General features: G+C 41.3%; 1 long non-coding RNA gene across 8 annotated transcripts in view; it reads right to left on the bottom strand.

Annotated features, from left to right (window-relative positions):
- The window catches only part of LOC102156210, a 114144-nt gene that overhangs the window by 29142 nt on the left and 57830 nt on the right, over positions 1-27172 (bottom strand). For 7 of the 8 annotated variants that reach the window (XR_005362193.1, XR_005362198.1, XR_005362199.1 and 4 more), the window contains 2 exons: positions 22480-22611; positions 14257-14511 (listed from right to left, as the gene is read on the bottom strand). This is a non-coding gene — a long non-coding RNA (uncharacterized LOC102156210). The remainder of the gene's footprint in view (positions 1-14256; positions 14512-22479; positions 22612-27172) is intronic. The other variant, XR_005362200.1, reaches the window with a different exon arrangement.

The raw sequence follows: 27172 nt of genomic DNA, 5'->3' as shown, positions 1-27172 counted from the left end.
ATTAGTTTCCATGAATCTTTTTAATTCTTCCTTAATTTCCTGGTTGACCCTTTTATCTTTTAGCAGGATGGTCCTTAACCTCCATGTGTTTGAGGTCCTTCCAAACTTCTTGTTGTGATTTAGTTCTAATTTCAAGGCATTATGGTCCGAGAATATGCAGGGGACAATCCCAATCTTTTGGTATCGGTTCAGACCCGATTTGTGACCCAATATGTGGTCTATTCTGGAGAAAGTTCCATGTGCGCTTGAGAAGAATGTGTATTCAGTTGAGTTTGGATGTAAAGTTCTGTAGATATCTGTGAAATCCATCTGGTCCAGTGTATCATTTAAAGCTCTCGTTTCTTTGGAGATGTTTTGCTTAGAAGACCTATCGAGTATAGAAAGAGCTAGATTGAAGTCACCAAGTATAAGTGTATTATTATCTAAGTATTTCTTCACTTTGGTTAATAATTGATTTATATATTTGGCAGCTCCCACATTCGGAGCATATATATTGAGGATTGTTAAGTCCTCTTGTTGAATAGATCCTTTAAGTATGATATAGTGTCCCTCTTCATCTCTCACTACAGTCTTTGGGGTAAATTTTAGTTTATCTGATATAAGGATGGCTACCCCTGCTTTCTTTTGAGGACCATTCGAATGGTAAATGGTTCTCCAACCTTTTATTTTCAGGCTGTAGGTGTCCTTCTGTCTAAAATGAGTCTCTTGTAGACAGCAAAGAGATGGGTCCTGCTTTTTTATCCAGTCTGAAACCCTGCGCCTTTTGATGGGGTCATTAAGCCCGTTCACATTCAGAGTTACTATTGAGAGATATGAGTTTAGTGTCATCATGATATCTATTCAGTCTTTGTTTTTGTGGACTGTTCCACTGAACTTCTTCTTAAAGGGGAATTTTAAGAGGCCCCCTTAAAATTTCTTGCAGAGCTGGTTTGGAGGTCACATATTCTTTTAGTTGCTGCCTGTCTTGGAAGCTCTTTATCTCTCCTTCCATTTTGAATGAGAGCCTTGCTGGATAAAGTATTCTTGGTTGCATGTTCTTCTCATTTAGGACCCTGAATATATCCTGCCAGCCCTTTCTGGCCTGCCAGGTCTCTGTGGAGAGGTCTGCTGTTACCCTAATACTCCTCCCCATAAAAGTCAGGGATTTCTTGTCTCTTGCTGCTTTAAGGATCTTCTCCTTATCTTTGGAATTTGCAAGCTTCACAATTAAATGTCGAGGTGTTGAACGGTTTTTATTGATTTTGGGGGGGGATCTCTCTATTTCCTGGATCTGAATGCCTGTTTCCCTTCCCAGATTAGGAAAGTTTTCAGCTAGAATTTGTTCAAATACATATTCTGGCCCTCTGTCCCTTTCGGCGCCCTCGGGAACCCCAATTAAACGTAGGTTTTTCTTCCTCAGGCTGTCGTTTATTTCCCTTAATCTATCTTCATGGTCTTTTAATTGTTTGTCTCTTTTTTCCTCAGTTTCCCTCTTTGCTATCAACTTGTCTTCTAGGTCACTCACTCGTTCTTCCACCTCGTTAACCCTCGTCGTTAGGACTTCTAGTTTGGATTGCATCTCATTCAATTGATTTTTAATTTCTGCCTGATTAGCTCTAAATTCTGCAGTCATGAAGTCTCTTGAGTCCTTTATACTTTTTTCTAGAGCCACCAGTAGCTGTATAATAGTGCTTCTGAATTGGCTTTCTGACATTGAATTGTAATCCAGATTTTGTAACTCTGTGGGAGAGAGGACTGTTTCTGATTCTTTCTTTTGAGGTGAGGTTTTCCTTCTAGTCATTTTGCTCAGTGCAGAGTGGCCAAAAGCAAGTTGTATTGGGAAAAAGAGAAAAAGAGAGGAGAGAAAGAAGGAAAGAAAAGAGAAAGAGAAAAAAAAAGGGGAAGAAAAAGAAAAAAAAAAAAGAAAAAAAAAAAAAAGAAAAAGAGAAAGAAAAAGAAAGGAGAAAAAAAAGGGGGTGGGGGAAGGAAACAAATCAAAAAGCAAAACAAAATAAAAACAAAAACAAAAACAAACAAACAAAAAAAGAACCACGGGGCAGTATCTTCTGATTCTGTGTACTTTAAGTCCCTTGGCTTCCTCTGGAAGTTGTCCGTCCAGCTGGTCTTCTGGGGGAGGGGCCTGTTGTGCTGGTTTTCAGGTGTTAGCAGTTGGGGGAGCTGCTGTGCCCCTGCCTGGTGCAGGGCTCAGTGGGAGGTGTTTACCCCGTGAGGCCGCAGGAGGAACAGCCCCAGTGGCGGGGCAGCTCTGGAAACCTGGATTCAGCCCCCGCAGGAACTCCGGAGCTCTCCGTCTGCAGGGCCTGGAGGCTCCGGGGCGGGGCCGCTGATCTGCTCAGCTGGGGCAGGAGCGTCCTCGCTGTCCTGGGCCCTCCCGGCCTCTGCCTGTCCCGGGGGAGGCCGGATCCTGGGCTGTGTCCCGGCGCCCTGTGCTCCGGAGCCTGCGCTGGTGGATTCGCGCTCCCGGGCCGCGCAGCCCCCTCCGCGGAGCTGCCGCCCGAGCCCCTCCGAGCTGCTCCTGGAACCGCGCAGCCCCCTCCGCACGGAGCCTCTTCCTCTGCCCGAGCCCCTCCGAGCTGCTCCCGGGGCCGCGCAGCCCCCTCCGCGGAGCCGCCCCCGAGCCCCCCCAGCTGCTCCGGGTCCCGCCGGGTCCCGCCGTGCGCGCTGCAGCCCTTAGGGAGCTCGGCGCACTCTCCTGGGCGCGCAGTTGCTGTTACTGTCCCGGGGAGCCCGAGGGCATCCCCGCCCTCCTGGGTCCTGCTCCACCTCCCCGCGAGCCCCTTTCCGCCCGGGAAGGTCGGTGCAGCTCCTGCTCCTCCGGGACGGGGCTCTCCTGTCCTGGGGACACTCGCCCCGGCCTCAGCCCGGCTCCTCGCGGGCCCCTCCCCCTTGGAGGCCTTTGTTTCTTTATTTCTTTTTCCCCGTCTTCCTACCTTGATAGAAGCGCGAACTCTTCTCACTGTAGCATTCCAGCTGGTCTCTCTTTAAATCTCAGGCCGAATTCATAGATTTTCAGGATAATTTGAAGGTTTTCTAGGTAGTTTGGTGGAGACAGGTGATTTGGAGACCCTACTCTTCCGCCATCTTGCTCCTCCCCTGATGCTTACCCTTTATCCACAGTTCTGTTTAATTTCATTTTATTCTACAAACAGAGCGGAGAGGACTTTCCAGCAGGGAGGAGAGCAGCCTATAGCATTTGCCAGGTGTGTTTGGGAGTGAGCACTATGGTACTTGCTTTGAATCTGCTCCCCTTGACCTTGAAGCTTGGACTCCTACTCAGGACCCTATCAGCTTTCACGTGACCTGCACATGACCACTAGATTTGTGCCAAACAATGATGGTATGTGCCCAGCTAATGTTCTTAAAGCAGGTGGTCTCTTTCTGTGTCCAAAGAGGAGTTGATGCTACTCACAGATGCACCTGGAGCCCTCCTTTTAGACCAACTCCTGAGCATGGCACTGTTCTCTGAGGGGGAGCATATCCAGATGGCAGCTTCTGAAGAGCCCAGCATCTGAATCAGTCCTGTTTTATGCTCAGAACACCTAGTGCCAGACCTCTGTGTCAGATGCTGAGATGGCATGGGCCTGCCAAGGTCTGACCCTCAGGCTTCATGCTGGGACATGAAGGAGGACAAAGAGAGATTTTGGCTTTCTGTAACTCAAGGCAGAAAATTCTGCTTGCCTCAGACTTGTAAGAAGATTTAGAGGCTATTTTAAGGGGTTCAACTGAGCCTGGGGAGTCCAAAAGGAATAACTGGACCCACAGCTGCTATTCCCAAATAAGCTTTCACTCACATAATTAGCTCCCCATCACACTGGGCTCTGAGAACATCCTAGATTTGGTTTGTAGAGCCTGAAATGCTTTAGCTACCCCAGGAGCAATGAGCATAACCCCAGTGGCAATGCAAATGAATGGGTCCAGTCAGGTAGTCTGCAAGGACATTGCCTACTGCTGCATACCCAACTCTGTGTTCTGGGGAGCCCCGTAGCGTGGCACTGAGAACAGAGAAGGCATGAGCCTATGGATGAGGATGATCAGTACTGTGACTGTCTCAAGGAGCTCAGAGGAAGAGCCTTTAATACAAGCTGGCCTTGAAAAAAGGCTTCCCGAAAGACCTGACCTGTGAGCTGGGGCTGGAAGGAGAGAGCCCCTGGAGGGGAGGCAAGTGGGGCAGGTGGAGGAGGTTGTGTGCCTACCCGCCATCTGCTAAAAACATGCTAAGACCTTTCCCTCCCTGGCCCAATTGCCCCTGGAGGCAGACGGCTGAAAGGGTTGACAGCATCAAAGGTGGGCTTTTAGGACACACTTTTCTAGTAAGGTGAGATCTCTTTCGTCTTGTAATTCTGTCTTTTGCAATCTTGAGTATTTCTGCGTCTCTGAAATGAACACTACAGCCATGTTGTTCCATGTAATATAAATATAGGGGTTCAAGGTAGTTCAGAAGGATGTTTTAGGCTATTGGGTTTTCTCTGATTGGGGTGAAAGTATAGAGAAAAGAATGTTTCAAAAGACTTTTCCCAGTGTGCTTCTTTTTTTTTTTTTAAGATTTTATTTATTTATTTATTTATTTATTTATTTATTTATTTATTTATTTATTCATGAGAGACACAGAGAAAGAAAGAGAAAGAGAGAGAGAGGCAGAGACATAGGCAGGGGAGAAGCAGGCTCCATGCAGGAAGCCTGATGTGGGACTTGAACCTGGGACTCCAGGATCATGCCCTGGGCCCAAGGCAGGCGCTAAACCACTGAGCCACCCAGGGACCCCCCAGTGTGCCTCTTATCACCTGTAAAATTGGCTTAGGGATACTCAAGTCTCTCTTTCTCATCAATAGTAATGAGATGAAAATGAAATAAGCTATCTGAAAGTGTTTTGAAAGAAGATAAAAAGATTATTTAAATGTTTAATTTATTTATTACTAGTTTTATTTATTATTAATTACACCCTTCAGGAGAGCCATATGATTTGGATTTACTATAACATCTTGTTTTAATTAAACATTCGTTTCATAGTAATCTGAAGATGTTATTGTATACTTTATCTGATTAGTCAGTATTAATGGCTGGGAAAGATATTGCACAGATTTCTAGATTCAAATAATAGCTGAGTATTGTTGGGTGAGTAAATGGTGGTATTTATTTTCAATCACATTTTCTAACTATGTCCATGTTTTTCTTGGAATTCTCTTAGTGAATTTCCATCTTCCTGGCTGTCAATCAGTTTCCAAGCAGACTAATTGGAAGGTGCTGCATTATGATATTGCTTAGAGAATGTTTCATTTGGAAGATTGTGTTTAACAAGTTGGAAAATTTGGATTCCAAGTTTTAAATGTGCAGAAATGAGAGGCCTTATAAATTATATGCATTGTTTTAGGTAACAAAATTTTGAAACAATGGAAACATTTGTCAACACCAGTTTTTCAAGTGTTCTCATCATCTTACAAGTTTTTTCTCTTAAAAATTAGTTTCTGGGTTTTTTTTTTAAAGATTTTTAAAATTTATTCATGAGAGACACAGAGAGAGAGGCAGAGACATAGGCAGAGGGAGAAGCAGGCTCCCTGCAGGGAGCCCGATGTGAGACTTGATCCCCAAACGGGGGATCACACCCTGAGCTGAAGGCAGACCCTCAACTGCTGAGCCACCTAGGTGTCCCTTAAAAATTAGTTTTTCTCACTCATTTTTCAGAAGTCACCTTTACAGTGAAGGGACCCCTGAACTGCATTTGTTTTGTTAAGAGTTTTTCTTTAGGACATTTTGCTTTGTTAAACATTTGAAATACTTCTGTCTCTATAGAAGAAATATGTGTAACTCATTTACATAACATCAGTTCATATATAAAATATTTAGCAAGGCTTAATTTTTTAATAATTTTGGTATATTATCTCTCTCTATAAAAGCTCCATCTCAAAAAAAAAAAAACAAAAAACCAAACTCCATCTCTTCTTCCTGTGCCCTAATGCATCATAAGGGTTGTGCACACCCTACTTTATTTTTTAGTTTTCCAAAAAGATTTACTTATTTATTTTAGAGGGAGAGAGAGCAGAAGCAAGGGGAGGGGCAGAGGGAAAAAGAGAGAATCCTCAGGCAGACTCCCCACTGAGTGCAGAGCCTGGACGGGGCTTGGACCCGAGGTCATGACCTGAGCAGAAACCAAAAGTTAGACACTCAACTGACTGTGCTCCCAGATGCCCCACACACCCTACTTTAGAGCCACTGCTGTAATAGTTGGGAAAAGGACAGCTTGCTCTATCTGTTAGGAAGCCAGGAAATTGCTCCTGACAAGGCACTATGTGGCAGAAAGTTTTGGGTCCTGTCTTCTATTGACTACAGTATGTCACAGAAAATGATCCTAAACCTCCCCTCTCCAACCTGTATTTATCCCACCGGCTCCTGAAACGCCCCAACTCCAGTCAATGCTGAGGTTCCTTCCTTCTTACCTGTCTACAACTCTTAACCACCTCACTCTATATAAGTTCTCAAGATCTCAGTGCTTCTCACAAGTCATGAGATTCATGAGACTACATCAAAAATTCATGACTAATTAGAAGCAGAAGGAATACAATTGTGTGAGTCAGAGTTTCCTCAGCTATAAAGAGGCTTCAACTATATTTCCAAGATCTCTTCTAAGGATTTAAGAATCTTTCTAAAATTTCTGACTCTCCCTAAGCCAAGCTGCACCAACTCATATTTAATTTGAATGCTTTCACTCACTAGCTCCTCTATGCTCTCAATAGAAGTATTTTTCACTGCATTGTAAGTTAATTCATGTTATAATGATTTGTTGAAAATATTTATTGAAGAATGTAGGGAACCTTCTATCTTTTTCCACTGAGTTCTTTCAACTCCTTCCATTCATTCTCAGATTTGAAACAGAATTAATCTATGTGCTTCACGTGCTGCATGCCATTTCGATAAACCCAAACCCATTATTATTGACCTTGCTTACCATTTATATGACATTTGATATTTTCAAATTGGCATTGCAATTATTTGAATGCACAGAGTTATAACAGTAGCTAACATAAATTTCTCCTTCGGTTTTGGCAGAAAAAGAGTTTTTTTAAAAAAAGATTTTATTTATTTATTCATGAGAGACACAGAGAGAGGCAGAGACACAGGCAGAGGAAGAAGCAGGCTCCATGCAGGGAGCCCACGGTCTCCAGGATCATGCCCTGGGCCGAAGGCAGGCGCTAAACCGCTGAACCATAAGGGATCCCCTAGAAAAAGTTTAAGTTTAATATCAATAATAACATGATAATAACAACTGCCTTGACTTAGAATCATATTTTTGGGGTGGAGATGGATGTATTCATTACAGATACTATCAGTTGTATTGACAGAAAAGGAAGTGTGCTTCTGGGAAACATAACCAAAAAATAACAAATATTTATTGGGAATCTGTTACCAGGCACCATGGCAAGTATATAACAGGTTGTTCATTCAGTAGGTGGGGACTTGGAGTATTCAGGCCAGTAGAGGCACCATTTTTCCATGGTATGAGTTTCAGCACTGACCTGAGGACTCAAGCCTCCCTGGATAGACTTGAACCTCTCCAAGTGAAACCTCAATCCAACCCCATAGATGGTCTTCCAGGGTGATGATAATTCAGGATTAGGTCAGGAGACCCCTGCTGCTTTGGCAGAATTCATGGAAATCAGAAGATAATTTAGCTCCTTGAAAGTGCATGGATGTGATCAGACTGTGCCACTTACTTCCTGTTTTGACACAGAAATCCATGCATCTAGGGAAACACTTCAATCCCTGTCAGACTGGGATGGTTGATAGTATGCAATCAGCCATGTGCTGTGGCCGACAACTGCACACTTGTACCTGTGTACCTAGAGGTTCCTCACTCTTCTTACTGTAAATTTCATGTGGATATTTATATTTCCATCTACTCTGTAATTCTGCAATAACTTCACTTTCTTACTCTTTCAGAAGTCTATTGCACATCTTCTCCTCTATCTGCCCCCTACCAACACCCATTCTCACCCATTCTCATCAATTGATGGCTGATTAATAATTCATTGGAAAGGGACGCCTGGCTGGCTCAGTCAGTGGAGCATGTAACTCTTGATCTTGGGGTTGTGAATTCAAGCTTCACGTTGAGTATAAAGATTACTTTAAAATAAAATCTTTAAAAAATAATTCAGTGAAGAAAAATAGATGCAGATGTCAATAATCTCATCTTCTCATCTTCTCCCCATCCAACCCAAATGTCTGCCTTGTTCTGTACGTAACTCTCCTTTCTCTCTTGTTACAATGCAAAATGTGGCTTTGTTCCTAATGATTCTACCTTTTCTTTCCAGTTCAAGAACTTTTCTCTTACAATATTTTATTTCTTTGTTTCATACATTTTCTCTCTTTCTACTGGCTGCTCATCATTCAAACACTAATAACTATATAAACAAAGAGTTCTTTAGCTCTCCAACTAATTAAAAAAAAAGAACTGCAATTGGACGTCTAACAAAAACCTCAAAACTTACGATTAAAAAGATATGTTTTCACTACAAAGCAGATCCTTTCAGTAAATAACAACATTATCTACCTAGTAGCTCCAGCTAAAAACCTACAAATAAATCATGGTCCCATTCTTTCGTTTACTGTCATTTAATTCATAAACAAGTCAATTCTGTCCCCAAAACTAGCCTGACTCCAACTACTCACCATCTCTAGTACTTCAGCCCTCTTGGAAACCACCATTATCTGATGCCTGACTGATCTTAACAGCCTCTAATTCAGTTTTTTATTCCCACCCATGACCTCTTTATAGTCCAATCTCCACATAGCTCCCTGAATGATGTATCTATTTTTTAATGTTGATTAAAATGAAACTGAAGTCATATTTCCTCTGTTTAAAAACCTTCAGTGGCTTCCATCATAGTAAGAAAAAAATTCAGACTCTTTATCACAAGAAGGTAAGTCTCTATGATTTCTCTCTTCCTCTTTTCTTCTGCTCACCCCACCTGAGCCACACTTCCTTTCTTTTTGGACTTTGAACACATCATACTCATACCTATATCAGGGCTTGTGTGGTCCTTCCAAGTGAAATTCCCTATTCCCACATTGGAGTGTGTTTCTGTTCTTTACACTATGTGGATCGCAGCTCAAACATTGCTGTTTGAGAGAGGAATTTTGGACCACCCCAGCTGTCATTGTGATTTTAATTTGCATTTCTCTGATGAGCAGTAGTGTTAAGCATTTCCTTTGTGTGTGTATTGGTCATCTGTATATTTATATATTTTCTCTAGTGAAGTATCTCTTTAGTTTTTTTCAATTTTTATGGGTTAATCATATTACTGAGTTGTAGAGCTTTTTTCCCCTTTAAGTTGTCTTGAAACAAATTTTTGTTAAATATATGTACTGCAAATATTTTTCTCAGTCTGTGGCATTTTCATTTTCTTATAGTGATTTTTGAAGAGGTGAAGTTTTTTATTTCGATGAGTTCCAATCAATCATTTTTAAAGGATAATTTTGGGTTTTTCCCAGCTTTATTGAGATACAAATGACAAATCATACATTATAATGAAATTAAGTTATAGTGTAAACTTAAGATCTACAATATGTTGATTTGATACATTTATAAATTGCAAAACGATTACCACCATAGCATTAGGTGATGCCTGAATCATATAAAAAAGGTAGTATTCCTTTTTGTGGTGAGGACATTTAAGATCTATTCTCTCAGAAACTTTCAAATATATGGTACTATTAACTATAAATACTACGCTGTATATGAGATCCCCAGAACTTATTCTTATAACTGGAAGTTTGTACTCTATGACCAATGTCTCCCCTTTCACACCCTCCAATCCCCAGGGGCCACAATTCCAAACTGTTTCTATTAGTTCAGTTTTTTCAGATTCCACATATAAGTGATAGCATACAGTAATTAGCTTTCTCTGACTTTTTAACCTAGCATAATGTCCTCAAGCCCCATCTATGTGGTTGCAAGTGGCAGGATTTCCTTCTTTCTCATAGCTGAATAAAATTCCATTACATGGATGGATAGATAGGTAGATAGATAGCCCACACTTTCTATGTTCCCACTGGTGGCATGTCACCATAGTGATTAGAGACAACCTCCAGAAAATCTCTCATAGTACTTCATAGGTGAAACATGGTTGACCTGGAAGATAATTGTTTAGAGCATGTAGAGCATATGTTCCATGGTTGGTTTCTGGGGTCACTGCCTGGGGAAATTCTGGTAATTGTCCCTTAGCCCTATCTCTTTCTATAGCATATAATTCATATGTTTGTTTGTTTGTTTTAGCTGGCCAGAGAATTCTATAAACTTCTTGCCCTCTGTCTTTCCAGAATTGGCAAATTCTCTCTCTTTCCTGAGGGTCCATGATTTAAGCTCTGCCGTAAGGGAAGGAGATTGTAATAATAATAATAATAATAATAATAATAATAACACCCTCTTCTAATTGGAAAAAAGATAAAAATGATGTTTATAGTCATTTTGCCTCAATATCAAGATCCTGGAATCTAAAGCATACAAAACTTAGTATATTTTCCCCCCTTTCCTTGACTTCTCCTTTCATTCTTCCCAGAGAAGCTTGACTTTCATCTTACGTCTCTATCTTGTGTAAGCACCAACCATGCCGTAAGCTAAGAGGAGCAAATGAAACTATTCAAATTTTTCTCATTGCTCTTTTTTCCTATTTCTTGGGCTCCATAATGCCACTTCCCCAGATGACAAGGCCAAAGTGACAGATAAAATGTAAAACCAAAATGGTCTACTGATGCTCTAGTAAGCGGTCAGTGGCCTCACAGAAGTCTCTCTGGCAACTCTTCACCCCCTCGTGTGCTGTAGAACAAGTTAGGCAAGACTCCCTCACAAAGGAGACTCCCTGGGCCCCTGCCACAGGCTTTGACCTGAAAGTAGGGGGCAAGAAACTGGTTTCTTGGGAAATTAGAACACACAGACTTCCCTGTTATTAATGAGCAAAAAGTCAACACAATTTAACACTTTCCCTTTTGATTTAGAGTCATCATTACATGGGCATCAGCATTTGCTGTACTGTAAGCTAGAGATGTCCTTGAGGCTGTTGTGGAACATAGCTTCTCTTGATCAACACTAATAGACCAGACAACTAAGCTTTCTTTGTTCTTACATTTTGTCTTAATCTCCTGGCTCATTCTTCATTGTCAGGAAGTTAGATAATGCATCTTGCTATTAGCCTGCTCTTCTTTAACAGCCATATTCTCTTCTAATTGCTTTGGACAAATAACCCAAATGAAACCAGTTTTTAGACATGAATATAAAATGAACTTGGGAAACATACATTTTTAGCTAATAGACTTTAGCACGTGGACTGTCATTCCACAGGCTTCTAAGCTTTTAACATTTATCTTCATGTTAAGCTGCATTTGGGAAGAGGTTATTCGAGGTCTGATCCCTAGATATTTTGCTAGATTGTTATTATTAGAATTTTATAAGCTTGATTTTACAATAGATTACTCTCATTCAACACACACACACACACACAGACACAATCATGCTTTTTGTTTACAGTCCAGTTGCAAAAGACAGGATCCACTCTAGCTGGTCTAAACAGAATGGATTGCACTAGACTAATAGAAAGTTTATAAATATCATTGAAAGGGTAGGTGCATAGGTGCAGGCTGTAGGCTCAGCTTCCAGGAACAGCTCTCAGCACTTAGAACCATTCTGCTTGTGTCCCAAGTAGGAAAGGAAACTGCTACTGTCACTGCAAAACCACACTGTCTCCAGCATGAACCATGCCAGTGGAATGGATGCCCACATGCAATGTGTTTCCCTCGATATCAAGTCTCACACAATAGATAAGTCAAATCTGTCACATCCTGAGCCCTAGTTTCAAGGGATGCTGGGAATTGTAGTTCTATATTTTCAGGATCAGCACTGTAGGAGGTAATTCTAGAAAAGATTGGAAGCATGTATTAAGAATCCAATTTATAGAATGTCTCCTCACATTTAATAATCGAGCCATACAATTTTACTTAAACAAATTAAATTTATCCATCACAAAAGAACTATAAGAATATTCCAGGTGCCTGGGTGGCTCAGTTGGTTGGGCGTCTGCCTTCAGCTCAGGTCATGATCCCAGGGTCCTGGAATTGAGTCTTGCACTAGGCTCCCTACTCAACAGGAAGTCTGCTTCTCCCTCTCCCTCTTCCCCCCTCCTCCCACTTGTGGCTCTCCCTGTCTTTCAAATAAATAATTAAAAATCACTAAAAAAAAAAAACAAAACAAAAACATTTTAACAATGTGCTAGTGGTTATGTCTGATGAAATACTTGACTTTTTATGTGTGTCTGTATGAGTGTATATACATATGTGTGTATATGTGTATACCTGTGCATATATATAATATATATATATATATATACATATATATATATATATATATATATATATATATATGTTGGGGGGCACTATGGTAGGGAGCAGTCATGTTGCACCAAATATGGCTGACTATGCCACTCTTTGGGCAGGGACTAATTGTAGGATTTACGATGGTGAGGGGTGAATGGACATTATAAAGCTATGTGCTGACTATACAAAGACAAGTAATTTGGTCCATGTCATCTAGTGAAAGGGAGATACTCATGAATAAATTGTTATAAGACAACAGGGTAAGTTTTATGCAGGAAAAATACAGCTCAAATTTTTCATCGAAATATCCCTGAACTGGAGATCAGGAAAGAATGGGGCTATAGCTTATAGTGGTTCTCTGTAAAAAATGAATTTATTTGCTACCCATGGGAATCTTGTTGTCTATCTTATATTGGTAATTAAAATATATATATATACATATAACATATATATTTGTGCGTGTGTGTTTTAAGTAACTTGCCATCATGAAAAATAAATTTTTTTCTTTTTGGCTCATGGACAATAATATTGGTACACTAAATCTATCCTCATCAGAAAATAAGACTAAATTGAAGTGGGCTGATGCTGGATGAGGAAATTTTTTTCTCTGTCTTGATGTCAGAATATTTCTAAAAACCTAGGCCTACTAAGGTATATATGCCTATTAATGGCAACTTTTTTCAGGATTTTTATGAGCATTCTCATTTTGTGAGTTATCCTTTATTCTTACAATTAACAATGAACTCATTCACTTTATTCAGGTCTCCCCTCTTGTTGCAATTTTTTCTCAGGAAGAAACAGCAGGGAAGCTGGAGTCTGCCAACTCTGAGTAGCACCTTCTTCAGCTAAGGCAGCACCCCATGGCAGCTCCATAACAAGGGGGGTGCGGGAGGGCTGCAGGGGGTCCACACTTGTGGGGGAGGAGTATGTATATTATCACTGAAATGATCTACAATTGTTGGAATATGTGATGTTAATAAACAAACCAATTTTACAGGCTTTGCGATGATTTTTCAATTCTCTACAGACAATGCATCCCTGTACTGCTTGTCTCCAAGACAGATGGCACCTGCTGACCAATTTAAGTAGTCACCGCTCTATTGTGTGAGCAAATCTTCAAGTTATTTCCCATTACTCTGCCCTGTGACTACAAGGTGATTATTCCATGTGCTTTTTTCCTTTATCAAATTTATCATTTTGACCACCTCATTGAACATGCACAAACACTTCATAAATTTCATCTTTATAAACATAGGGAACAAAGAAACCAATACACGAGCCAGCTCATTACATCTAAGCACACATTCAAATGTAACACAAACAACCGGGTTGAATTTGTTTTCCAACCAATTGTTTACATAGGTCTGTGGAGAATAACAAAATCAGTCCTCTGGTAGTGAGGGAGTATCTCATTCACCTTGTTGCCACTTTTTAAGTCTGAACCAGGACCAGCTCCATGGTTCCAACATCTTTTCCTCTTTTTTATCACCTACTCTGCAAAGTGTATCTGGAACTAATTTCAAAAGAAGTCTCAAGTAATTTCTAATGTGCTGGTTCCATTGTGTTTTCCATGTTGTTCCTGCCCAGGACTTGCTCCATTTTCATTGCAAACAATCCTGTTATTGTTGTTGTTAAATTTTTACACTGTTTTTTTTGAAAGTATTTCTACAATAGTGATAGTTTTGGGCAACTATGGCTCAGGATGTTTGAGAATGTGGAAGAGCCCAAGTGGGACAAACAATAACACTGGATTTTCTAATAACCCCGAATTCCCAGATAAAAGTCATTTACTTCTTGGGAGTTTTTTCTTCCTTTCCCTATTCACTGTATCAGTTAGTTTTTGCTTCATGGCAAATCATCTCCAAATGTAGAGGTTTAAAACCATGATCATTCATTTACCTCATAATTCTGTGGATCAGCAATCTGGAGCTGGGCTCAGCTGGGCAGGTTTTCTGGTGTAGGTTGGGCTGATCTCTTCTGAGGCTCATTCACGCGTTCAGTGAGCTGACAAGCTGCTCTGAAGCTGGCTGACTGGCAGCTGGGGCGCCTCTGTTCCTCTCATGGCCTCTCATTCTCCAGCAGGCTAGGGTGGACACCTCATATCCTGGCAGTGTTCTAAGAGCAGCAATCCCAAGCACAGTGCTTTTCAAATCTCTGCAAGCAATACATTTTACAGATATTAGGGTCCTCCCAGACTCAAGGGCTGGAAACAGCCCCAACGTCTTCATGGGAAGAGCTGTAATGCTACCTTGCAAGGATGTGGATACAGGAAGGGGAAGCATTGATATTCATCTTTACAGACTACCACATTCACATCTAAATATAGCTGACACACAATTTGGGGTAGGCCAACATAGAAAAAATGGAATTCTGTTAATATGTACTTGAATACAAGTGGTTCAAAAATGGTTGAGATTAAGGGGCACGCAAGTGGCCCAGTCTGTGGAGTGTCTGACTCTTGATTTCAGCTCAGGTCATGATCTCAGAGTTGTGTGGTTGAGCCCTGCATTAAGCTCCACACTGGGCATGGAGCTTCCTTAAGATTCTCCCTCTGCCCCTCCCTGCTGCTTACGCATGTGCATGTGCACTCTAAGAAAAAAAAAGATTTTAAAAATTAAAAGAATTGGGATCCCTGGGTGGCGCAGTGGTTTGGCGCCTGCCTTTGGCCCAGGGCGCGATCCTGGAGACCCGGGATCGAATCCCACGTCGGGCTGCCGGTGCATGGAGCCTGCTTCTCCCTCTGCCTATGTCTCTGCCTCTCTCTCTCTCTCTCTGTGACTATCATAAATAAATAAAAATTAAAAAAAAAAAAAAATTAAAAGAATTATGTTTAAGAGATTAAAATAAAAGTTTCCCAAGTCTTCAAGTAAAATTGGCACTTAAAAGGAGGCATTCTATGGGATCTGTTGGTTTTTGTCAATCACGTGGCCCACCATAGTGTATCCCTGGGAGCAAATGAACTGTACTTGAGAAATGAGTTGTCAGAGATGAGTAACAAATCTGTGATCACATGAACAACAATTGTCCCCAGAAATAGGGTGTTGGGAAAGAAGGGAGGAGTCAAATAGTGTGACAGAAGAGGTAACAGGAACTGAGATTTAACATTGGGTGGGTGGAAGGAAATGGATATAAAGCAGAGAAGAGCTCCCCAAAATAGAGAGATGAACAAATACAGGAGAGAAAATTATGGCATAATCTCTTTAACCCTGAAGTACAGGACCACTCACATAGTATGACACACACAATACAATGGATCTCTGTGACCTGCCACTTTGCAAAACTTGAGACTGGGATTTCAGATACCTCCCCAAAATTATTTTTAGAGAGTTAATTGAAATAGAACAGAAATAGACCAACCAGATGCTGCATCTATCAGCTTTCTAAAGGATTATTACTTATTGGTCACATTGCTTGGAGATAAGTAATATGAAGCATACATAAATACAATGGGGAGGAAAGTTGGAATTCTGTCCAGAAGTGCCTAAGCTGGAAGGTTCCCCAGAGAGCTTCCTAGAGGAGAGTTTGAGCCAGGCCTAGAAGTGGGATGGATCAATAAGAATGTTCTCTCAGTCTGGGAGCCTAACTGAACTGACTCAATCTGTGAACCTTACCATGCACACCAGGTAATTCATCCGTGGCCCACAGTGACTTTTGGAGATAAGGAAAGGCAGCCAGAAAAATCAGTCCCACCAACTAGTGGGTCAGGGACCCTCATGAAGGATCCATGTGACCTTCTGTCTTTCACATTGGGCTTGTGTCCAGTACCTGCTGCTGGTGGTGGTGGCACATACACGCATCCCTGAAGGCTGGGTGCTGCTTTCCCACTAACAAGCAACTAAACACATCTAGAAAACTCCAAAGAAGGTTCAAACAGCCCTTTATCCTGGTAAATGGACTCCAAACTACTGAGCTAGAGTCCAAAGTGTGCTTAGTGGGATGGGTGGTGACCATTTGCTGTTGGCATCCTTGGATATAGCTATTAGCCCAGCCCTGAAGGCAAGCCTAGAGCTCCCTCCCCAGACCCTGTGGGCTCCTTCACAGTCCCCTGTGTTCATTACACCTCACGTCCTCTTCCTTCTGGCGCCCAAGTCCTGGTGACTCCCTCCCTGCCGGGGTTCTCCCGGAGCATTCTTCCCGCGAGAAGCCTTCAGTTTCTCACCAAAAGAGTGAGGTGTGAGTCAGAGCTCCTCTCCCCCTATTGTTCAGAAGCGTGTCGGGGACATGTCCAAGAGCGAGGTTGGGGAGGACAAGGAGATCCAGGCTGCCTCTGGCTCTCCACCACCTCCCTCCTCTTGTATTTTTGCCCTCCTTTGGGCAGCCATGATGTGAGTTAATAGAAAACACACACACTGGCCTCTGCGCTACTACACTCTCCTGACACGGGGCGCCTGAAACCCCTGCACGTTCCTGGGTGGTAAGAGCACCGGAGCATCTCTAGCTCTACTGAGGAGACTCTGCGGGAGCTCCTGGACGGCTCCTGGGTGGGGCTGGTCACCTGAGAGGACAAGCCACGATCAGAAGCTGGAATTTCAACCCCACACTACCCCACCCCGCACTTACCCAGAGACGGGGAGGGGCTGACCACGGAGGTCATGATCCATCACGCCTGATGGAGAATCCTCCATAAAATCCCAGTGGCGCAGGGTTTGGAGAGCTTCCCGGGGGTGGACACTTCCACGTGCAAGACATGGGGACAGATTTCCCGAGCTCAGGACCCTCCCAGACCTCATCTTATGCGTCTCTTCATCTGGCTGTTCATCTCATCCTTCATCATGTCCTTTAATAAACTGGCAAACATAAGGAAGTGTTTGCCTGAGTTCTGTGAGCTGCTCTAGCAAATTAATCAAACCTGAGGATGGGTCAGGGAACCTCAGATTTATAGTCAGTCAGAAGCACAAGTGACAACCTGGACTTGCACTTGGGTTTCCCCTGACACACCTGGTTATTTAACAGAAAGTCAAAGGCCTCTTGCTGTGAGGGAATTATAATATTATAATCTACTTTGTTGACTTGTGTGTGAGGAGCGAATGGGTTAAAACCTGCACAAGCAGTCGGCCCAGTGCCTGGCATATCCTTGGTGCCCAGTGATGCCAGCTGTACTCATTTTTAGTTCTCTGCTCGGCACTCCTGGTATTCAAGCATAGACAGCAGCGTCTGTGGGTGATATACATACACCAGCAAGTCTGTCACCTTCAATGGCACAGTGTCATGAGGTCTAGGATGGTTCCAAACTGCATAGTGCTTGGTGAAATTGCTGGAAGAGACTTTTTCCTTTTGGTGTGTTCCAATCTATCATAATTACACCAGAGCAATACCTCCTTGTATCTCACCAAGTTTTGAATAAATCTTGAAAGGAAATTGCTCTTTTCGCTTGTACCCATAATTCATACCATCCTTAGACTCTGGGCATGGGTTGATGGAATGATGCAATGATATTTGCTAGGAAAGAGAGACCTGAACTATTGGATGACTTTACCTGGGTGTTCCTGGCTACAGATTACTTACAGCATTAAACCCAGAGTCTCTGAGACAGGGCTCCCTGCGGAATATCACACATACTCCATACCTCTCTGGGCTGTAACTTGAAAGTATGTGGGGGAGCCCAGTAAAACCTCACTTGGAGAGCTCATCTATTATTCTGTCCAGAGACCAGGTGTCCAAAATGGAAAGGACACTGGGTGCCACATGGCCTGGGAAGTCACAAAGGTGTCTGTGTTTTGTCTGTGCTTCTTAACTGACTGGATCTTTGAAATAATTGGCAAATCTTGGTACTGGATAGGGGTTCACAGAAGTCTGAATTGACAATCTGATCCTGTCTGTTAATTCTATGTTTCATGTGAGCACAGCAGAAAATATTCTTGCCCCTTATGGAGCTTCCTTTCATCCTGGGGAATCCTTCTTTCTTTTGATAACTTAGGCTTTGCTGCTGAGTCAAGCTCAGCACGTGACAGCATTCAGGTAAAAGCAGGACTGACGCTAGACTGCCAAGGTTAGATCCTGGTCCTGCTGCTTACAAGCTGCGTGACTTCAGGCAACCTACTCTACCTGTCTGAAACTCACTTTCCCTATCTATAAAAAGGGGATCATTTTGGTACCTACCTCATGGGGTTGTTGTAAGCTGAGTTAACCCATCTGAACGTGGGATGTGCTTAGAATAGAGATGGCATGTGGTGTAGCTCTGTCAGTGTTAGCCAGTAATACTCCTTGAAGATTTCATTTTTAGGCATCTTAGAAGTCCTTGGGGCAAAATAACTGGCTAGCCACCTAGCAGTTCATCAGATGTGTCTGGATACCATTCATAGACACAATTTAGGCTTGCACTGACACCTTACACTTACATAAATCACTGTCACCTTCGTGTATGTACATATCATACACTGAATTCATTTGGAACTGAAATCACTTATTGAAGCTTAATTTTTAAGACAGCATCCATCTGAGGTTTTTTTTTTTTTTTTAAAGATTTTATTTATTCATGAGAGACACACACACACAGAGAGAGAGAGAGAGAGAGAGAGGCAGAGACACAGGCAGAGGGAGAAGCAGGCTCCATGCAGGGAGCCCGACGTGGGACTCGATCCCGGGTCTCCAGGATCAGGCCCTGGACTGAAGGCAGCACTAAACCGCTGAACCACCTGGGCTGCCCCCCCCCCACCCCCCCGATTTGAGGTTTTATTTATTGTGATTCCTCCTAAACCTAACTATTCAAACTTTATTTCTAGGAGAACTCGCAAAGCAAGTATGTTTGGATTAGGAATGATTATACAACCCATTCACATATAATTTTTAAAAATATTACTTAATTTGCTGTAAACTGAATCTTCCCTGCAGATAAAATGTTAGCAGAAAATCGTATTGTATATTATTAATCTACCAGAGTTCCTATTCCCTACCTACCTCGAGCAGATTTATTTGAATGTGGCCTCAGGTGCTGGTGTTTGAAATGCAAATAAGCTCCATTAAACTCAGCAGCTGGAGCTATAGTGCTTCGCTTACACCCACACCACAGGTCGAATAAGAATTGATTCGTCAGTGTGTATATTTTGGATAAATTACAGGATTGCTTAGTATTCTGGCATCTGTACTGTATCTCTTCCCTACTTTTTGAATGAGATAATTCCCACACAGAGCCCGTTACTGCCTTGCTTTTGTATTTTATTTTATTATTTTTAATTATTATTATTTATTTTGAGAGAGAGTGTACAAGCACACGTAGGAGTGTGGGGTGAGGCGTGCTGGGGAGGAGCAGAGGAAAAGGGAACGAGAGAACCTTAAGCAAGCTCCCTACTGAGTGCAGAGCTGTAAGTGAGGCTCCATCTCAAGACCCTGAGATCATGACCTGACTTGAAATCAAGAGTTGGACACTTATCCAACTGAGCCACCCAGGCACCCCCATTGTTTCGTGCATTTTAAAAATTATTTAATTTTAATGGAGAGAGCTCTCCTTCTATAATTGCAGTCTCTCTCAGCACTTAACACTTGGTCTGGCACATTGATGGGTGCTCTTCTAATATTTGTTAATAAATACATAAATGAATGACATGCTACTTTCTGGAAGGTCAAAGAATTTGGCCAAGTTGTGCCTATCGTACTCTTTGTAAAATTACTTTTTATTGTTCTGCAAAGAGATTCTTGTATATTTTCTTACTCGTTGAATTCTGTTTAAAAGTAGTTTACAAAGTTATGGGGCAACATTGGTCCAACAATCCCATTTTACAGGTAGGAACACTCATGCGTAGATTGCATTAACTACTTGTCCCACGTTACTGACCCAGCAACTGGAAAGCTCAAGTCTATGTTCTTTCAGTGTTAGGACACAAGACAAATTATAGGCAATACTACTTAATTGGTAAACATCTTACAGCTAGAAACAAATGGAAGAGAACCTGAAGCAATTTAAAAACTGTCAGGGAAATCACTGATTAGAAAACATAGTCACATACTGTTCTTTTTTTTTTTTTTAAGATTTTATTTATGTATTCATAAGACACAGAGAGAGAAGGGCAGAGACACAGGCAGAGGGAGAAGCAGGCTCCATCACGGAGCCTGATGTGGGACTCGATCCCAGATCTCCAGGATCACACCCTGGGCCAAAGGCAGCACTAAACCACTAAGCCACCAGGGCTGCCCTCACACACTGTTCTGATGAGCAACCTCATTGGTATTGTTTTCCCATATCCCCTTTAGAGAAAACATTTCCATGTTCTATTGATGCAATGGGAAATTCTAGAGGGCTATTCAGTGATTGATGGGGAGATACAGATGAGTCCATTCACCTGTGCAGCTCAAGCACAAGCTCCTCTAAACTTCTGTATATTTAGGGTCATTTCTCCCAGGAGATCATAAAATGCTTGTCTTCCAACTACCTAAAGTAGTCCTTCTCCTGGCTGGTAGACCTCCAACCAGAAACAGCTCTAAACCAGTTTGGCCATGCATCCAGACCAAGCAAACTGGACTCGTGAAACCCTGCAGCAGGCAAGGTCCACCAATGAACCAGCCATCAACTACATTCAGGGAACTCCCACCTTTCTTCACCCCACATATTACATCTTTTTTCTGAGTACCTCTGTGTGCAAAAGAAGATCAGTCAAAGGCCAATTTTTCTCAAATGACTTACAAAGAGTATAGAAGTGGAATGCCAGGACTGAAACTTAGTATCTCAGCCATCATACCTATGAGGTATTTCTGAGCCCCAGGTAGCCCTGGGAATGAAAGCCTGTGCCCTTCTTTGCCACACAGGGTATGGAACTCAATCTGACATCACACTGAGATGCAAAGTGGTGTCAGTTCCAACAAGAGGGCTCTCTGAGCTCCTACCTGGGAATTAAGGGCTGTGGAGGTGGCACCATGATTCCAACCAGAATGATCAAATTGGTTAAAAATTCAGGATGCCTCAGGAACACCACCTTGAAGTTAGTTTCTTCTTTCCTTGTCCTTTTTGAAGAACAGGACTATATGGGGCAGTCAGGGAGATGGCTCCAAAGAAATGATGCAAAGTGTTTTAAAGGAAACATTTTCTTGGAAGCTGGAAGTAGTCAGCAAGAGAAAATGCTTCAAGGTGCAGCCTTCAAGGGCTTTTGAACAGAAAACCACACACTATAGAGAAGTTTTAAAAAGAGTCTATCTCTAAGATAGAGAATCATGGGATAGTTAGATCCTCATGTTTGGAGCAGGGAGGAATATATATATCCACATATTTATGTATACATACACACTAAACAGTTACTTGTAACTTACTTCTATTAACTGCTTTGTGTCTGTAAGTGTTGGTCGGAATTGTTTTATCTTTTTCAATATGTTTGATTAGGTCTAATTAACAATTTTATTAACCACTTAAAGTTTTAATTTACAGAAAAATAATATTTAAATGCAATTGCATAACAAATTTCCTAAATCTTTCATGTCTATGGAAGGTGGGCTTTATGGAACACGTCTATAGCACATAAAGTACATTTTATCCAAGTTTTATGTGTGGAAAGGGCAAGGAAAAATAAGATTGGTCCTTGAATCCCAACCTCACAAACACAGCTTGTAAGTGAAATGACACTTCCAAACGTGGAATTCCAGACCCAACAAATACAATGTGTTTTGGGCTTAACAGACAAATGATTAAAAAGAACAGTATTTTCTTCTGAAATTTTGGAGGGCTGCTCTCCATGAATCCTTTTCAGTTATGTTACCAAGTTAAGCATTTTGGTTCAAACATCCCCTGATTTGGTAATGCACAGAGTGAATTGTAGCCTCACATCTGTCCTGTAAAATGTCATTAAATAATTGAAATGTAATTAAAGTTTAAGATGTCACAGAAACTGTGCCAAGATTCATTAGACCCGAAAATCACCTTCAGTGTTGATTTTGTAAGAAAACAATGGTAAATGAAATGCAGAAGTCGTTCTGAGTGACCTTGAAGTTCTTGGTTGGAAACTCAAGACATAATAACCTGTCCTTTTCCATTTATCTTAATGAAGGACTCTGATTATAATAGAGGCGGGACAGAGCTTGCATTTTATCTGCCTGAACATATGCCAGAATTCCATCTCCAGGTCTGTAACTGTTTGCTAGAATGATGGATTCATACTGTTCAGCTGGGATACGCTAGGATGTGCTGTAGTAACAACCAACCTCCAAACTTGGATGGACTGTTTTTCTCTCCACCTTCAAATGCACTGTAGATTTGTAAGGAGCTCTGCTCCTCGTCTCCTCTTTCCAGGACTGATGTCATTCGAGCAGCCATCATCTCAAATAATGTTGTTGCTATGGTGAAAGGAAAGTGTTTCAGAGGACCTCACTGTGCTGGGAATTAAATGCTGGATTCTAAAGCAGCACTCATCACTCCCACTCCCAGTTTATTTGCCAAATCAATCACATGCCCCCACCCAACCCTAAGGTGGCAAAGAGATGCATCCACACGTGTTCTGAAAGCAGAGAGCCAGAAATCTTTGTTACACATCACTAATTCCCATCAGGCTGGATATAGGCTTCAGTCTAAGAAACAAGTACTGAGAAACGTCCAGTATAGAAAATTATTTAAAGTAAACCAAACTTTTGTGCAGACTTTTTGGGGAAAAGAAGAAAGAGTCTGATAGAAAACCATAGGCTGAGCAAATATGCAGGCATCCTACATTCCAGGAAAGCCTTAATGTTGGGAGACTTAAAAGTCATTTAATTGCTTTTATGTGTGTGTGATTTCAAATGCTTAATTGCAACAGAGGAGAAGTAGTAATAAAATGACTTCATAAATATCCCTGAGTGCTGGTGACATAGAAGACATTCTTGAAACACATGCATGGCAGATAGGTCTTTTTTTTTTTTTTTCCTGAACAAATATATATTAAAAGGGAGAAAGAGAAAGATCCAGAACCTAGGAAATTTCCTGGAACCTCATAGGATTATCAGTATTTGTTGAATGAAAGAGCTCTTTTTTTGTAAAGTATGTTCTTACAGAGAAATTCACGTCCTTGAAGATGATGTCGAGAATAGTGCCTGCCTGCCACACAGTAGTTGCTGTTTTGTATGTATGTGCTATGTTGTGTTGAATTAATGATTGAATAAGGACAGAGCACAGTGACTGAAGGTGAAAGAGGAGAAAGAGAGATACTGGAAAGGAAACACATGGTTTACCCAAACAAGCAGGGACAGTGGACAGAGGATCCAGCATGGAAATATAAGGATTTACAGAGAGGCAAGAGTAGAATCTTCTTCAACAAAGTTGACATCTGCTCTGTGAAAGCTAGAGCATCTAATGATAAATTCTTGCTTGGCCTTGGTCACAATTTCATTTCTCAATTTATAGGAGATGGGAGAGAAGTTTCTATTCCACACTTCTATTCCTTTTTCATCCAAACTACTAGTAACATAAGGGCGCCTGGGTGGCTCTGTAGTTAAACAATCTATTCTTGATTTCGGCTCAGGTCATGATCTCAGGGTCATGATCTCAGGGTCTTGAGATCAAATTCTGTGTCAGGTTCCATGCTCAGTGGGAAGTCTGCTTCTCTCTTTTTCCCTCTCCCTACCCCACTTGTACTTTCTCTGTCTCTCTCTCTAAAATAAATTTAAAAATCTTTAAAAAAAAGTTCTCGGGATCCCTGGGTGGCGCAGCGGTTTGGCGCCTGCCTTTGGCCCAGGGCGCGATCCTGGGGACCCGGGATCGAATCCCACGTCAGGCTCCCGGTGCATGGAGCCTGCTTCTCCCTCTGCCTGTGTCTCTGCCTCTCTCTCTCTCTCTCTCTCTCTCTGTGTGTGTGACTATCATAAATAAATAAAATTAAAAAAAAAAAAAAGTTCTCAATGCAGCACAAAAAACTGCTTAAAAAAAGTACTAGCAATATAGAAATTTAAAAATAATAATCTTAGACAAAGTATTCTGCAAGCTCATTCTGCAATGGATTATAAACACTACATGTAGATTATCAGACATATATCTAGATTCTGGGAAGATAGACATCAAAACTATTCAGAAGAATTAAAGTTTTCACCCCATGGACAAAATTCTGAAAGGGAACGTGGCCCACAAAGGATGGAACATCATTAAAAAAAATGTACTTCTGACCATCAAAGAGCTATCAAAAGAACTCAGACTGGCTCCACACAGGAGCACTCTGATTAAAAAGGACATCTATAAAAGACACTATCAAGGTTATGTGACCAAAAGGATGACTTTTTGTTGTTGTTAAGAATGACACATTTTTTAAGCTTCATGAAAACCAAAGTCTCCAATGAACTAAAACATATTGTAAAAGTCCAAAGTAGGCATTTTGTAAAAAAAAAAAAAAAAAAAATTTAAATAACAAGGCAGCAGGTGATAGACCCATTGTTGGATGTATAAACTGATAGTTAATAACCAATAGGCTAAAGAACCAGTTACTATCACTTTGCTTCATCTTTCTTCAGCCAGGATGGTATACTCTACTTTTAAAGGTATAGAACAAATAACTTAAAAAAAACTTAACTACCCAAGAAGGTATAATGAATTTCATGTGGGGGGGTGTCTAGTGTGAGAGATCATCAGTGCTTAGCTGCCCAAGGAGGCATGTCAGAATGGTTTTAAAGAATGGATAGGAGGGGTGCCTGACTGGCTTAGTGGGTAGAATATGCAACTCTTGATCTCAGGGTCATGAGTTCAAGCCCCATGTTGGGCTTGGAGCCTACTTTAAATAAATAAGTTTTTTAAAAAAGAATGAATGGGAGTTCTTCAGACAGATGAGGGTAGGGTGGGGAGGGCAAAGATCCATCATACCAAATAGCAAGGCACATCTGAAAACTAAGACTAGATGGGGAAGGATGGGCAGCAGTGTGAAATTTGTAAGCAATGAGTCAGAAGAGCTTTCAGTGTGAGAACGTGAGACTCCTCTGAAACAGAAAAAACAAATGGGCAAGATTTGGCCAGAGGTACATCCCAGGGAGGGAGGAGGGGCTTGAGAAGGTGGTGAGTCTGGGACATTTGCCCCAGACCTGAAAGTAGAAGCTGAATAGGGAACTATAAAAAGATTACCAGAGATCACTCAGAGCCCAAATGAAGCTGCTGTTCAATGCCTTATAATAGCTCTGCTGTGGATCAGACTGGTTGTAACACAAATAGCATTTCCACACAAAAAGATGCACAATTCAAGGATTGTGTCTTTTGCTCAAACCCCAGTAATGCAAGACAAGTAGATCTACTTTTATAGCCCTGGAGGTGGGTGTTCATGCTGGAGGTCACCAAGGAGAATGTTTGAGAATAGATGTGTGACTTAGTATTAATTCCAGAGCAGATCAAGGATGTTATGTCAGGTCTATACCTGTATCTGGGAAACAGGATAATTCTGTTGAGATTTGTAACATTAACCTAAAGCTCCTAAGCATTCATGCTTAAAACAAAGAGTGGGGAGCATGCTCCTGAAAACACAGACAAATGGAGAGACCATGACTGTGATAAATTAAGCACTGTTACATTATTGTGATAATTAGGTTTTTGTTTAGGTTCAAAACATGCATGAATATGTAGAAACTCTGCTATTTTTAATATTGGTTGAGTAAAAACCACTGAGAATTCACCTTATGGGGGAAGCAAAGAAGTCTTAATCTGACAATTGTATCTGACATACTGAGTTGAAACATAGGCTGAGGGGCTGGGCCAGAGGGCCTCTAGATCTCCTGCTCTAAGATTCCATGACGTAAAGGGACTCTTTACAGAAGGAGAGGAAGAAATGTTTATACTGAGTATCTGGGACAAGAGCAGCTCTATGGGATTTTCCTGAAAGGCCAAACATTGGTTTGAGCTTTATAAAGAGCTGTAAAGATACAGGAAGTCCAGTCTATAGGGTATTTCTTATTTTCAGAAATTCTGGCATGATTATTCAGTAACAATTGTAAGGATTTTAAAAAGCCCTACAGACCTTTTTATGATTTATCCTTTCTGTATTTGGTTTCAATAATTTGCCAAATCACCTCACAGAACTCAGGAAAGTGCTTACTCACAATTATCAATTTATTGCAAGGATATTTAAGAGATGCAATGAACAGCCAGACAAAAAGATAAATAAGGCTCTCTGGCCAGGAACCAGGGGCAGAAACCAAATATATATTTATTATGTCACAGGCACATGCACACACACACACACACACACAAACATATATACATCTGTTCTCTAGTAAGCATGGGTTTTGGAGATAGATATTAGCTGCATCACCTGGACAAGCTCTTGAAGCCTATTTCCTTGTCCAGAGAAGAAGGTGATAAGAATAGCATTTACTTCTTAGGGTCACCCAAGAGTGGAAAACAATGCTAAATATGAAATGCTTGTCATATTGTCCATTGTAATTACCATTTACTGGCATACCCTTCCTGCAGGCCTACCTGATGACAGCCTTCCAAAGAGGTTATCAGCATGATTCCCTTGGCGTGTTGGGCTGATTCTCATTTGATGTGGGAGTAAATCAAGTAAAATGTGATCTTTGTCTTAATTTTACAGGACATAAATGGAAAGGATAGGTAAATTTTTGCACTGATAAACTTCACATAAAAATTAAAACAGGAAAGTGGCAGAGCAACCTGTTTTCAGGAGAATCTTTCAAGATAGCACAAATATATTCTTAAAATTAGAATTTAGAATTGGATTCCATAAATGGCCTTCCATGGTATACTTCTTAAGATTTCGTCTCTATTTTTCATTAAATACAGGTTTATACATTAAGATCATACAAATAGTTATGAGGCAAATAATTATACCTTTGAAGGACTTGAAAACACTTTATTTGGAAGAAAAATATCAAGAAAAGCACAGTGATATACATTTTCAAGTTTCACAAAATGAGAAATTTCTAAAATGGTAATTTT

This window comes from Canis lupus, chromosome 7 (genome assembly GCF_011100685.1).
Source record: "Canis lupus familiaris isolate Mischka breed German Shepherd chromosome 7, alternate assembly UU_Cfam_GSD_1.0, whole genome shotgun sequence".
NCBI classification, from domain to species: Eukaryota; Metazoa; Chordata; class Mammalia; order Carnivora; family Canidae; genus Canis; species Canis lupus.
The sequence above is the reverse complement of the archived record's forward strand: the minus strand, read 5'-3'. Positions and strand labels throughout refer to the sequence as shown.